Source organism: Thamnophis elegans, chromosome 12 (assembly GCF_009769535.1).
Source record: "Thamnophis elegans isolate rThaEle1 chromosome 12, rThaEle1.pri, whole genome shotgun sequence".
Taxonomy (NCBI): domain Eukaryota; kingdom Metazoa; phylum Chordata; class Lepidosauria; order Squamata; family Colubridae; genus Thamnophis; species Thamnophis elegans.
The window spans coordinates 35,909,745-35,924,988 of NC_045552.1; the positions used below are offsets into that span (position 1 = coordinate 35,909,745).

General features: G+C 48.0%; 1 long non-coding RNA gene across 1 annotated transcript; it reads right to left on the reverse strand.

Annotated features, from left to right (window-relative positions):
* Positions 1-9,440: 9,440 nt before the first annotated feature.
* LOC116515241 lies at positions 9,441-11,776 on the reverse strand. The gene is made up of 3 exons (XR_004256222.1): positions 11,271-11,776; positions 10,584-10,708; positions 9,441-9,488 (listed from the first exon to the last, which is right to left on the reverse strand). It is a non-coding gene; the product is annotated as an uncharacterized LOC116515241 (long non-coding RNA).
* Between the last annotated feature and the right edge of the window lie 3,468 nt (positions 11,777-15,244).

Sequence of the window (15,244 nt, forward strand, 5' to 3'; positions counted from 1 at the left end):
TCAGTAATTAGTGACTGGATTAATTTAATAGATGATAGAATACTTAATATCGAAGGGCATGATTTGGTATATGGTTGGCATGCTTACTTGCTATATAACAAAAAGGTAGATAAGAACTTTAAAAGTCATATTTTAAGGAATGCTCTACTGCGGGTCTGGAAAAAATATCAATACAAAATAAATGATAAGATACCCATGTGGGCAATTCCTAGACATGCAATAGAAAACATAAATAGAGTACAAAAACAGGATGTAATCACTTACAGACAGCTTCTTTCCTTAGAAAGAGGTGTACTACTATTAAAACCCTTGAATGTACTAAAATAGGAAAAGGTAATTCAAACATGGGCAGTTCAGTATGGGCAGTTACAGGCCAGATGGAAAAGAGATCAAAAAATCGGTTTTATGCAAGACGAGGATAATTTACTAAAACAAGTCAGAAATCAAAGTTCAATGCATATAAAGAGACTATATAATGTTTTGCATCTTGGAGCGAAGGGAAGGACGCGACAAGCGGGTATGCCAACAGCAACCTTTATTGCGAATAGAGTGACTACGATTCAACGTGGCGTGGTTCGCGCCAAACATTTATACCTCCGGGTTTGAACGAGGAGCCAATGGGGCGTCGAGTAGCTCGACCAATCGGGGCGAGGATTGAACCGGCTCCGCCCGGGAACCAATCAGAAGGGAGTCCTTATTCCCGCGCTTGTATTTCCCGCGCTAGTATTCAACACCCCTCCCCCCCTAGTCAAAGAGTTCCCTTTAGGAAGGGCAAACATAGTCTTGTAAGTAGGCGGGACGGTGACGTTCTCGTCCCGACCTTCGTGGCTCCCCGGCGGTTGTCGTCGGGGGGGAAACCGCCGGCGGAGGTGTGTCCGTGGCGGGGCGGTGAATCTGCGACGCGGCCCCGTGAGATGGCGCTGGCCCCGGGCCCCGTGCCCGATGTTCATTTGTCCGGGGTGGCGTCTCCGTGGCAACAGGAGTGTCCGACAGTGGCCCCGTGCAGTCCGGTTGGGGTGTAGGTTCAGAGTCTCGATAAGGACTTCGGGGAAGGGAGTAGCCGGGTGAGGCGCGTCTGTCCGAAAAGTTCGTATCGGCTTGTCCCCCGTTCCCCGGGTGGAGGCGGTCCGATGGGGGGAAGGTCATCGAGGGTGGCTCCTGCTGAGAGTGGGTGTCTGAGAGGCTCGGACCGTCTGTTTCCGCGGGGAGGCGTCGCCTTAACTGGTCCACGTGGCGCCTCCATTGTGTTCCGTCGGCCAGGCCAACCCTGAAGGAACAGGGGCCAGTCAGAGCTGTGATGGTTGCGGGAACCCACCGTGGGTCCCCAGAAAAGGAGCGGGCCCAAACAGGATCCCCTAACTTAAACGCGTGTGAAGGGAGGGCCCCCAGGTTGCTCGGCAGATCCCCTGCATAAAGTGGATGGAGCCTGTCTAGGGGGGTTCGCAATCTCCTACCATCAAGAGCTCCGCGGGACTTTTATTAGTCGTTGGGCAGGGTATGGAGTGCTGGCTCAAGAGGTAAGCCGCCACTCTTTCTTGCCAGTCGCCCTGGTCCATGCGGCCCAAAGCTTCTTTGGCTGAGCGAACTGCGCGCTCCGCCCGGCCGTTACTAGCTGGGTGATACGGGGCTGTGGCAGCGTGTCTGATTCCTTGTTCGGCCAGGAATTCTTGGAACGTGGTGGAGGTAAACTGGGGCCCATTATCTGAGACTATCACATCCGGTAACCCATGGGTGGCGAACATCTTACGAAGGGCCCTCACTGTACTCTCTGCTGTGGTGGAGGTCATGATTACCAGCTCCACCCACTTGGAGTAAGCATCGACTACTATCATGAAGTTTCGGCCGTGGAAGGGGCCGGCAAAGTCAATGTGTAAACGGGACCATGGGCCTCTAGGGATTTCCCATTCACGAGGGGCGGCTGTGGGGGGATTCGGCCTAGAGTTTTGGCAGATCCTGCATCGGCCTACGTAGTCTGCAATTTCCGAATCTAGCAAGGGCCACCACACATAGCTACGGGCTAAGGCTTTCATTCGCGCTATACCGGGGTGGTTTTTGTGGAGTGCGGGCAGGATTCGTGCCCGCAAGGCTGTGGGGATCACTACCCTATCCCCCCAGACAAGACAACCCCCGTGAAGGGCGAGTTCGGCTTGTCGTGCTTTAAATGGTCGGAATCCTTCCGCTACCTTTTCCGTGGGCCACCCCCTCAAAACCCATGAAGCTACTTGGGATAGGACGGGGTCAGCCTTGGTGCAAGCTGCGACGTCCGCGGCAGAGACGGGGAGGTCGGATTCGGCGATGGACAAAATAGAGAGGGCGGGCACGTGGGCTGTGTCCGTCTCTGGCAAAGGGCAACGGCTCAGGGCGTCTGCGTGCCCTAGCTGCTTACCCGGACGGTATAACAGCGTATACGAATACGCCGTTAGGAACTCCGTCCAGCGTGTCATGCGGGGAGACAAAATGGGGGGGGGTTGGCTTGTCGCCTGCCAGTAGCCCCAGGAGCGGCTTGTGATCTGTGACAAGGGTGAAATTCCTACCATAGAGGTAGTCATGGAACCGCTTAATGCCGGACACTGCAGCCAGGGCTTCTTTATCGATTTGGCTGTAGTTCCGCTCCGTGGAGGAGAGTGTCCGGGAATAGAAAGCTATGGGGGCCTCTGAGCCGTTCGGGAGGGCATGGCTCAGGACCGCCCCTATGCCATAGGGAGAGGCGTCGCAAGTCAGAACTAGGGGCATCCTATCGCTATATTGGATTAGGACTGCCGACGAGGTCAAAATGTCTTTTATAGCCGCGAACGCGTGCGCTTCACGGCTACCCCATTGCCAGGTCGCTGACCGGTCAAGCAGTCGGTGTAGCGGCTCGGCCAGCGACGCCTTATGGGGAATAAAAGGGGCGTAGAAATTTAAAAGCCCCAGGAACGCCTGCAATTCCGCCCTAGAGGTGGGTGTAGGTGCGTTTTTGATGGCGGCAACTTTGGAAGGAGTGGGGTGGATGCCTTGGGCATCAATGAGGAACCCCAAGAATTCTACTTTGGGAACAGCAATTTCGCATTTGCTGCGCTTTAGTTTCAGCCCTGCCTCCCTAAAACGTGTGAGAACCTCCCGCAGTATTTTCAGGAGTTCCGAGTGGCTGGGGGCTGCGACCAGGACGTCGTCGAAGTAGGGAACGAAGCCTGGGAGCCCGTGGAGCAACCGCTCCATGAGGCTCTGAAAAATCCCCGGGGCAACCGAAACGCCGAATTGGAGACGGCGGCAACGGAAGGCCCCGCGGTGGGTGACGATGGTCTGGGCTGTAGCCGCATCGTCGTCTACGGGGAGCTGCTGGTAGGCCTGTGCCATATCTAGCTTGGCGAAAATGCGGCCTTGCCCTAAGGAGTGGAGTAGGTGTTGCACTACGGGGACCGGATATGGATTTGCCTGCAGGGCCAAATTGATGGTCGACTTATAGTCGGCACATATTCTCACCGATCCGTCGGGCTTGACCGGGAGGACTATGGGGGTTTCCCAACGGGCGTGATCTACGGGCTCGATTACCCCTTGCTCTATAAGCTTATCAAGTTCAGCGTCTACCTTTGCTCTCAATGCGAAGGGGACCCTACGTGCCTTCAGCCTAATGGGAGCGACCTGGGGATCGAGGCAGAGGGAAATGGGGGTGCCCTTATAACAGCCCAATTTCCCATCGAACACATCTGCGAACTCATCTAGAACGCTATCTACGGTGAGGGGGACTACCCTGTGCACCCCCTCTATGGTGAGGCCCAAGGCGGGAAACCAATCCAACCCAAGGAGAGCGGGCAGATCGTTCCTGACGATTAGAACTGGGAGTTTCCCCTTAAAGTCTCCGTATTCCACCTGGATGTGGAATATTCCTGCCGTGGGAATCCCATTTCCCTGGTAGTCTAGGAGGGAGACCCCGACGGGGCGCAATTTGCTCTGGGGAACCCCGGGACAAAGGCGGGAAAAACAGGGCCAAGATAGGAGAGAACGGGAAGACCCGGAGTCCACCTCCATTCGGCAAAGCTGACCTTCGAGTCGGACGGCGGTGCTGATTTTGCGATCGCCGGCGGGAACGTGGGAAGCCTGGTAGACCACGCAGTCAGCGCTGGAGGGCTGGTAGGTTGAGTGGCAGTCCTCAGCTCGCCTTGCGGGACGTGGCTGCTGGCGGCGTTGCGGTGCCTGGCGCTGGTCGCTGGGCTGCAAGAACGATGGGGCTGGCACGAGAGCCCGGCAGACCCTGACGAGGTGTCCTTCTCCTCGGCAGCGGCGGCAGACGGCGGAACGGAACGGGCAGGATGCGCGGCTGTGGCGGCCGCCGCATCCGCGGCAAGGTGCGTTTGAGACTGGCTGAGCGGGCGTCGGTGGTTGCTGGTGTGGCCTCCGCTTCGGCTGCGTCCTCATTTGTCCGACGGTTTCCTCCTCCTCGTCTTCAGCAGGAGAGAGGTCGTCGACGAGGTTCGTCTGGGTGGAAGGCCCCGCGGCGGTTTGCGCGGGGGGTTTCAGCTGGAGGCGTTCGATGTCGGCCGTGGATTGTTCGGAGAGCTCCGCTGCTCGCGCGGTCTCCACGGCTTGCACCAGAGTGATTTTGTGGTTCCGGAGCATGCGGCTGCGCAAATGCACGTCGCGGACCCCGCATACAAACTGCTCCACAAGGTTCTCCTCCAGGTCTGCAAAATCGCACTGGGCGGCCACTGTGCGCAAAGCCTCTAGAAACTGGCTGATGGATTCGTTGGGCTTCTGCACTCGGCGGCGGAAGGTGAAGCGGCGTGCGATCAGAGAGGGTGAGGGAGAGTAGTGGTTCCTCAGCCTGGACATCAGCTCGTCCCACCCAAGTTTGTAGGCTGGCCTCGGGGCGGCCAGGGCTCTCGCAGAGGCGAACATGGAAGGCTCACAGCAGGACAAGAAGAAGCTGCATTTCTCCTCGTCGGTCTGTGCCTGGTTCTTCGATGCGATTAAGTAGCACTCGAAACGCTCCATGAAGCCGTCCCATGATTCTCCGGCGGATCCGAATGGCGCGAAAGGAGGAAGCGCTGTTGCCATCGTGGTGTGGAGCCAGAGAGGGGGAGGAAGAGGGCGGAGAAAAATTTGCGTTCGCTGCCGGAGTTCTCAGCCTGAGGATAGCGTTCGTGCTGGTTCAGACGCGGTGGCAGCTGGCTCGTTCTTCTCCGTGGTCGCGGGAATCGGTATCCCACCTTCGTCGCCAGTTTTGCATCTTGGAGCGAAGGGAAGGACGCGACAAGCGGGTATGCCAACAGCAACCTTTATTGCGAATAGAGTGACTACGATTCAACGTGGCGTGGTTCGCGCCAAACATTTATACCTCCGGGTTTGAACGAGGAGCCAATGGGGCGTCGAGTAGCTCGACCAATCGGGGCGAGGATTGAACCGGCTCCGCCTGGGAACCAATCAGAAGGGAGTCCTTATTCCCGCGCTTGTATTTCCCGCGCTAGTATTCAACATAATGCATTAATAGAAATGGATTCGGAAACCGAATTAGTTAAAGACTGTATGATAAAGTGGGCCCAAAATTTTGAAGAACCAATAATGTTGGATACATGGGAAAAGATCTGGGTAAGAAATGTAAAGTTTACACAAGCCCAAAATTTGAGAGTAAACTTTTATAAGATGTTTTATAGATGGCATCTAGATCCTAAAAATCTGGTCTCTATGTATCCGAATTTACAACCTAAATGCTGGAGATGTGATTGTGCTGATGCTACCTACTTTCATATATGGTGGACTTGTAAAAAGGTTAAAGCATTTTGGATAAAAATATGGTGGATTATGCATAGAGATTAACCTGATTTTGCATTTAATAACCGCAACTAGAATGTTGGTGGCGCAATACTGGAAGAAGGAAGATTTGCCTACTATTCAAGAATGGACATTGAAAGTAACAAACCTAGCTGAGATGGCTAAAATATCTGCATATCTCAAGGACCACTCAAACAAGAGATATAAAGTGGAGTGGAGAAGATGGATTGACTATACTCAAAATAAATATGGGACTAAGAAATTTCAGATAGCTTATGACTAAAAAAACTAGGAATGATATAAGTTTTTTAGAGCAAGCCTAGCAAGGAGGAGTTAAAGCTCAAATGAAAGATGATATTAACTTTTTTTAAAGTTTATTTTAGAATGTTTTTGTTAAAGATTTATATCCTGTATTGGTTCTGGGAAGTTGGGGGGGAGAGGTTGGAGGGGGCGTTTAGGGGGGAGGGTGAGGGAGGGAAGTAAATATTTGTAAAAGTTTTTTTTTCAAAATTTTCATTAAAAAAAAGAAAAAGGAAATTATGATGTAATTTGATAGAGGGCAGCAATATAAATAAATGAATTTATAAGGTCAGAAGCCATTTCTTTACATCTTTCTTTTCCTTTTCTTTTTCTATTTCCTTTTTTCACTGTAGTTTTTTTTTTTCCTTTATGGAACTTGGTAAATGTGTGTGCATGTATATAATACTATGCAATACAACATAATAATAAACTATACTACACTACAAAGCTCTTTGGCTTGTTTGCCACCTTGTTTTCCCCAGATAATTAAATGCAAGAAAAACCTTGCCAAAATGCGGAGTAAGATGCTGGATTTCCTAAGGAGCCAGAACTCTTCCTCTCAAGAGGCAGCTGCCCTCTTAATTGGTAATCCCAAAGGCAAATTCTGGAAGGAGGGGAGGAAAAACCAAGTCAGGCAGGGGGGTCTAATGCCAGACATGCTGACTGTTTAAGCAAAAAAAGGCAGAGTTAAGGAATATTCTTAGCCTCTTTGGTTGTTCCTTGTTGCCTATGGAAGAAACAATCAAGAAAACAGATAAAGCTTCCCCTGACAGGAATTAAGGAAACATTTCCTAACAGTGAGAACAATTAATCAGTGGAACAGCTTGCCACCAGATGTTGTGGTGCTCCATTATTGGTGGTTTTTAAGAAGAGATTAGACAGCCACTTGTATGAAAGGGCCTTGAGTTACATAGATTTTCTGCTATTGGAGTGACTAACCTGTTTCTCTTTCTTCGTAGGATGACATCAAACTGAGGATCACAGCCATCACTATTTTTTGGCACGCTCTTGAAAGGGGTGAGGGGGACACACGGGGAAGTGAAAAAATCAGTCCTCCAAAGCCTTGTCCCCCTCATCATTCAACTGTCAAATGGGCAGAGCAGAGCGGTGAGTTTGAGGACTGGGTAACCAAAGCTCCTGGTCTGTTCATGCTACCTCCTTAATGAGACCACTCTATACCTCCATCTTCACTCAGAGCAATGTTGTTCTCCTGGGAATGAGTGGGTGGGTGTGTTAGGATGGGGGATTGGGGGTCCACAGGGAGCTCAAGGCTGCATTTTTCATCTTTTTGACAAGCTCCCACTCTATGACGGGGTCCGGGGTGACCCTCCCACCCTCTGACTCTTCTGAGAGGCAGCCACTTGAGATGGTGGCCTCTTCTTCACCAGGGAGGCCTTGGTTTTGCTGTGGAAAGCCTTATTGGGGTCCAGCTCCTTGACGAAGGAAGCATCGACCACTTCCCACAGCTGCTCTTTGTTTTGTACATGTGGAGCCATTGCTAGAAGAGGAGGGAAGAGAGAGTCAAGGCGGGGTTTGGCAAGAAGGTGGGGATCAGGAGTGGAAGGAGCCCAGGGAACCTTGTCTCCCTCGGTTCTCTTTGAGCTTGGGTGTTTTACTTGTAGATATTTCATGACCAAACCAGGTAATGTCATCAGTGCTCGAAGGGGGTGGGGTTGTGGAGAGGTGCAGGGAGGAGGAGGATGACAACAACGACTGTTGGGTCCCTGGTACTTTCTGACCTCTGAGTTGTAGCCTTGCCTTAGGTGTCAAATACACATGGGTGACTTTGGGCCATTCACCAGGAGGCGGTGAGTTCTAGTCCTGCCTTAGCCATTAAGGTTGGTTGGGTAACCTTAGGCCAGTCACACTCAGTTCAGCCTACCTTACAGGGTTGTTGTCGTGGAGAACAGGAAGAAGATATGTTGGATATGTTTGAAATCTTGAGCAATTAAAAAAAAACAATAAGGGCAGGAGATTGCCAACCAACCAACCTTGGGAGGGGGGGGGCATCTGGGTAGGCGTGGCCACTCCCCAAACTGCTGGTATGTTTCCACTTCGTATTCGCAAAGTTGACCCGGATGGCTCCGTGGGTTGGCTCCGACATTCTGGGCCGGATGTGGCTCACAGGACTTGAGTTTGATACCCCTCTGCTAACAAAAGAGAAATATAGAAATAATGCATGAGGCAACTTTGATGGTCTCATTTCTTCAGCAATTTCATCTAATAGTTTGGCAATGCAAATAGTTTGACTTATTTTTTAAGGAAATAACTCTTTCTTCAGGATAGGAACAAGACAGGGGCGGGGAAGGAAGTTCAGCCTTCTTAATTAGGAATATTCATGCTTACATGATCTATTAAATATGCATTGGATGATTGTCATTTTGGTCCCTTTCTGAAATGGAGAAATATCAGTGCATCCCTTGGTTTATGGAATTTCTTCACACTCTTTTTGGGAGGTACATTCTTCCACTCTTCCCTAAATAAATAATAACCATCCTGAGCCTGAATTAATGGCATTTTTGTCTCCTGCATATGATTCCACAGAAATTGGGGTCAATGGGAATCCCGGAGAAGGGACTCAGTTGCTGATCTGCCACCAGGACAACAGCTGGGAAACCCTATAGGATGCGTGTTATGAAAATGATCCCATGTCCCTTCCCAGTAGTGTGTGTAAGGCCACAGTCTGTGTCTAAGAGTGTATTGCAGTTGGGGAGGATTGCTAAGTGTATGTGGTCCCAACCATCTAATTCTCAGCCGCCCTGGCCTTGCTGCCAGCTCAGCTGAGCGATGGCCGGAGATGTCCAGGAAACAAGCGGGAAATTACTTTGGAGGGGTGAGTGTAGCCTTTAATTTGCACCCTTTGGGGTGGGAGCTCAGGGCCTTGCAATTATTGCAAGGAACCCATAATTTCTGCCTGCAGTTAACTCCTTGAAGGACTATTGCCTGGACTTTTCAGTGGGTGAATGCAAATATTTCACAAGAGGTATATAAAGAGAGGTTTTTCTTGACAAGGAGTTAGGTTTTTCCTTCTGCTAAGGTTGGGTCAGAACACTAATGAGGGAGAGAAGCAACCTAGAACTAAGGAGAAATTTCTGTGAGAACAATTAATGGATGGAAAGGCTTGCCTCCATAATCTGTGGCTGCTCCAACCCATGCATGCGCAAATGAAGCTTCATGTGCTCACCCTCTCACCTGGTTCCCAACAGGCCGTGAACCGGTACCAGACCACAGACTGGGAGTTGGAGACCCTTGGACTAGAAGACTTCCAAGGTCTCTTCCAACAATTCTTTATATTGGAAGGCTGTAATCTGGAGCCATCAAAGGTAATGATAAGCAGACAATGCTATCATGCCGTTACATATGTAAGCAGTAGAACATTAAGCTTTATTTACCCATTTCCTTGACAATTGGATTCCACATAAATCATTTCTTTCTTCCAGCTGAGGACAAATTTCAGTGTCACTACAGGGTTGTGATAGATTCCACACAAACACAATCAGGGAGCTGTTTTGATTAAAGTATGAGTTTTGCTTGCTTGCTTGTCTGCATAAAGCAGCAGTTATTTATCTGAGTTCTCCACTTTTACCAGCTATTTGAGTACAAAGACTGCCTTGCAGGGAAGCTCCTACCCCACCCCCCCAGCCCCTTCATGCCAATTGCATCCCAGAGTTTGGGCAGATGGTTAAATCCTTATTTAAGTCTCCCCAAGGAAGAACTTGGACTATTTGGGCATTACAACAAGAGCTCATAAAAAGGGTGAAGATAGAAAGTGTTGCTGCAATTTCCTTCCTTCCTTCCTCTCTCCCTCCCTACAACCTTTTATTGAGTGACCATTCAAAGATATAACAATACTGAAAAAGTGACTCATGACCATTTGGTCATGTGATCACAATTCAGATGCTTAAATTTTCAGATAAGAGAAGCTGGGCAAAATAGCGGTGGAGCCCTTGGGGAAGAAGCTGAAGAAGAGAAAGGGCCCGTGGGGAGAATTTATCAATCTTATAACTGTGTTAGAAATATTGTACAGGGAATCACATGTTAAATCAGCCAGGTCTGCACAAACCTGTTAACAGCCTCTGAAATCCTTTTAACATTAATTAAATACTTATTTCAAACTGTAAACACACACAAGCAAAGACGCCAAACTCAGCACAATGTAACCATAACGCTTATAGTCCAAAGGAGACCAAATCCATATCACTTGATTTAATCAATCCCTTCTCTGGGGTCAGCATGTACACACACCCACAACCCTCAAGTGTCACACTAGCATCAGCACCTACACACTTCCAGGGCAAGGTCCTAGCTGCTGCCATAGGCAAACCTCTCTGCGATTTGGAATGAATAATTCTCTTTTCCTCACAGCTGTCTGGGTTTCATTTTTATTTATTCTTCTGCAATCCCAGCTCAAGTTGGAACCCCAAATTATTTTTCTGACACTTCAGAGCTATTTTTTTTCCTTTTTGTCTTACCTACCAGAATTTAATATGCAATTGTGGAAGAGAAATTGAGGGCTGCTATCTAAAAGTTTTCACCTGCTTAATCTTTCTTCAAAATCTTTCCAGAGCTCTTCCTTTTCTGCAATTAGGTGGGCATTTTTCTGCTTCTCCACTTGGAGCTCATCTTTTTATGACGACAGCTTTGAAATTTTTGTTGTTTTCTGTAAATTAAGAAGAACAGAGAGAAATTAGCCCTCTTAGTTTTTTTTTTTTACTTGAAACACCCTTAATTATGTTTATAAAGGTGAAGGTTCCCCTTGCACATATGTGCTAGTCGTTCCCGACTCTAGGGGGCGGTGCTCATCTCCGTTTCACAGCCAAAGAGCCAGCGCTGCCCAAAGACGTCTCCGTGGCCATGTGGCCTGCATGATTAAACCCCAAAAGTGCACAGAACACTGCTCCCTTCCCCCCCCCCGCAAAGGTGATTCCTATTTTTCTACTTGCATTTTACGTGCTTTTGAACAGCTAAGTTGGCAGAAGCTGGGACAAGTCACGGGAACTCACTCCATTACGAGGCACTAGGGATTCGAACTGCCGACCTTTCTGATTAAAAAGCTCAGTGTCTTAGCCAGAGTCACCGCGTCTAGTTATTTTTTATACTCCATTACATTTATTACTACACACCCACAAGAATATAATACTTCATTTATTCTGGCCTCAGCTCTAATAAATAAATTTGAGTCCAAAAGAAAAAGTCAAGATTGCTGTTTAAATATTTCTCACCTTTTAAGTTCAGGCAGACCCTTGGGGGGAGGGGGATCCCGCTGGGCAATATGTCCCAGTCGAATGGCAGCCCTGGAAACCTTCCAGGGACTTTTGTGTTGGCCACAGCCTTAGATGCAGCTGTGGGGAGATGCTAGGTGACTCCCTCTTGCCCCTCTCCACAGCAACTGAGCCCCTGTGAATAGGAGGGGTTGAGAGCTCAAGAAAGAGAACCTGAGAGTCCCAAGCAAAGTCTGTGGAATAAAAGGAGGGGGAAAATGGGGGGGCGAGAGATGTAGGGAAGGTCCCTCCCAGGCTGCCATGGGAACTGAGCCCACAGAAGCTGGGATGGGAGAAGGTCTCAGGGAAGCCTCCGGGAGGGGAGAGGGGCTCCTACTTGGGCAGGGGTCGGACTAGATGACCTCTGGGGTCCCTTCAGCCTTGGGAATCTCTGGAATTATCCCAAAAGAACCAGGAAGGGCCGCTCAGCCTTTTTCCCTCTCCAACCGCCCCCTCTGCCCCCGACCTCTCCCCCTTTGGGGAACCTTTCCTGACTGCAGGCAGTGGAGGAAATGGAGGGAGAGAAAAAATCACCTCAGGAAAGAGCCACAAAATGGAGGACAGTGGGTCCTTGCCGGCTTTAGCTGCCCTTGCCACTGCCCGTGAAAATCAGCTAGGATGGAAAGGCTGCACTGGAGGCTGCTCCTTCAGGCACTGAGAGGGACAGCTAAAGCTGGCCAGGGAATTTGGGGTCCCAACAGGGGGGGCAGTTTGATTTTTATTGGGGGAAATTTGAAAATGAGCCGTTAACTGAATGTTTGAAAGGCTGCAGATTCTCTCTCAGAGCTGAAAGGGGGGGGGGAGGGGGCTACTGGGAGAATTCACCTCCACCTGCTGAGCTACCAAAGCTTTATTTCCCCACTTAGCTGCAGGTTCAAACCAGTGGTGGGTTTCAAAAAAATTTGGAACCTCTCCTGTAGGTGTGATCTGCTTTTGGGGAGTGGCGATGTCACTGAATTCTTTGCTCCAACGGATGATCTACAAAAAGATATAAAAAAGGAAATTTATTATTTTGTGTCCTTACTACTTAAATAAGATTAAAATAAGTACACAAAACAATAAAAGACCTACTTACAGAAGGAAGATGACCGTCCTTGCCAGTCTTCAATATCACTGACTCCAATGAATGACCTGCACAAAGAAGAGACAGAAATGAACTCTTTCATTGCATGCACTGCATTAGGATGAAACCAGCACACAAAATAATAGAAAAGGAAGATTACTGTCCTTTTGTGTGTTGAAGTCACCTACTCAATTGCTAACCAACAGAAACAGAAATTAGGAATCTAAAAGTAATTCTCATTGCCATCCTTCATCATGCAAAATTCATTAGTGCTTCTTGTTAGTTTGACTTTCACATCAACGCCATTAATTAGCAGTCTATCTTGAAAAAACAGATCGCTACGCAAAGGCCCAAGTAGGTCCCATTTACAACTACCGGCCATGTGTCTTGCTCTCGCTTTGATACCAGAGTTCCCAGCCACTGTCAGTAAGGTACTTTCTGTGAGATCTGAGTCATCTTTGTAAAAATCCCCAGAAGTAAATTGGGTACCCAGCGCATCACCACCAGAGTTGAGAATCAGTTCAATTACGGCCTGATAATAATACTAATGATGGCTCTGTGTAATGAGCCGATCTCCCAAGGTAACATCCAGCTGCTTAAAGAGTGATGCTCTGGGGTAGTTGGTCAGGACCACCCTTGCCCCATCATCAATATCTGACCTATCAGCCTTTACAATCTTGCAACTCACACGCAGCAGGGTGTTGTTTAAATCCATGTAATGCTCACCATGCCCCATGATGAAAAATTCCAGGGGGCATTGGGTGTTAGCCCTGATAAAGGAGAGATCTCGACATAGGTACTGTTTTCAATACTGGTCTGTGTAGGTGCCAGTTGAAAAAGATCCAGTTCAGATTTAACACATTTCTCTGAAGCAGAATGAATAAATGACATATTGTCTTAAAATATGTCTTCCTTGGCTCAGGGTTTCCTCTTCTGTGCATGTCTCCTCTTGGTGGAGGGGGCTTTTTCACAAGTCTTCTCTGTCAGCACCTCTCCATTTAATAATTAGGAAAGAAAACCATGAGACTCCATTTGTGGAAAATCAAATGTACTTTTACTAATTAAAAATGGTTAAAGAGCAGTTGCATAGCGAAGTCTGGTTAATTAGGCGCGAAAGCAGTTGATATATAGAATAGCCCATTCCACACCCCCTGGCATCATAGGCCTAGTCCAATCATAAGTCCTTCAAGTGTCAGGTGTGAGATAACTTCAAAAGGCATCACGAAGATGGAATGTCGGTGCCGTTAGTCCAGGCGGGAAACACCCACGCATGCGTAGTCTGTCCATCCAAAGACCTCCAGAACATTCCTCCAGCACAACGAGTAACCCCACCCAAAATACCATGCCCTCCCTCCCCGTTTCATGGCAGCTGAAGCAACAGCAAAGCAGAAGCTGACATTCTCTTTTTAAATGGAATAGGTGGGTCCGATGCATAATTCTTCCTGGTTATGACCAGCCCTGATCCATCCTGCCCACTCTCAACAACACGGGATACAAGATGCCCCGCAACTTCTCTGGTAATGTTTTTGGCAGCAGATTTCACATGCAGCTTAATGATTTCTAATCCTCATCTCAAAAAAGGCATTGCTTTCAAAAAAAAGTTCACGGAACAACCCTCCTAAACTGGTCCTGTACATAATGGATGCTCCTCTGAAGCCTGGAAGGCCTCCCCCGGCTTGTGTCCTGTAGTAAGCCACATAGTCTTGAGGTCTCCTGTGCTCCTTGTTTACAACAATCCTTCACTTTTCCGAGGCCTAAAATGAAGCTTGACAATCATCTTCTCATGATAAAAATGCACGTTTTTGTCCAGGTTGGTTTTGATTCTATAGTAACAGTATCGATGTGATGTTTGCTGACTGGCACATAATGTGGACAGTCATGGTTCATTATTATGAAATCATTGTCTTGCCCACACACAGGCACACAGTGTAGTAATGGCACATAGAAGTCACCTACTATCTGGAGCTCTACAATGTCTGTGTAAACATATAAGGTGCTGAATCCAGGGAACATACCTAACAGATGTTCATGTTCTCCACTAACTAGAATGGTATGACGTTCTTCTCCTTTAAGATTAATTTTTTGACCCACTGAATCATAATGTAGGGTTATCTTAGGGCCATCCTTGACATTTGATATAAGCTTGTTCATATTTTCTAACAGTTGTCGGATGCTATTATAGTCCCCGCTTCTCAAAGAAAAATGTCATTTTGTTTCTCTTGAATTTCTCTTGAAATTCTCTGTGTCTCCCCTGCCCTCTTTTAACACATCAATAACTTAATTAATTAATTAAGGAGGAAACCAGGAAAATTAATTATTACAGGCTTATGAAGCAGATAAGCGTCTTGCCCTGACAGCCACGTCTTCATAGTCAGGTTTTTATCATGTTTTCTAGCTTCCTGAAACAGGGTATTTACACCTCCATAACTCCTTACATATCATAGTGAATACTAAATATGGCTTAAATGCTTTTTCATGCATCATTATACTGAAAGAACACTGACAAATGGGTCAAGTGTTGACATTAACACAATGTTTTATTGGTTATACACAGTTCAGAGGGACATGGCACATCCATCAGAAAAATATCCCTCATCACCACTATCAGAAGCAGAATATAGAGGGGCATAATATGCTACTTTACAATTAGTTGACTCGTCTGTATTCCATCATGTCCGTAGCTGCAAGCAAACCAGCCTTTACACAAATTACAACTCTCCAGCTTACTGGGTAGATAGCATCTTCTCTGGGATAGCTTAGAATCCCACTTCTAGTCTAGATCAGAAAAATCTGCAGAAGCTGATTTTTCTCAAAATTGAGAAAAAGTATAAAAAAGTTGAATCTGCCATTTGGAAGCCTGAGTCTGAAGTTT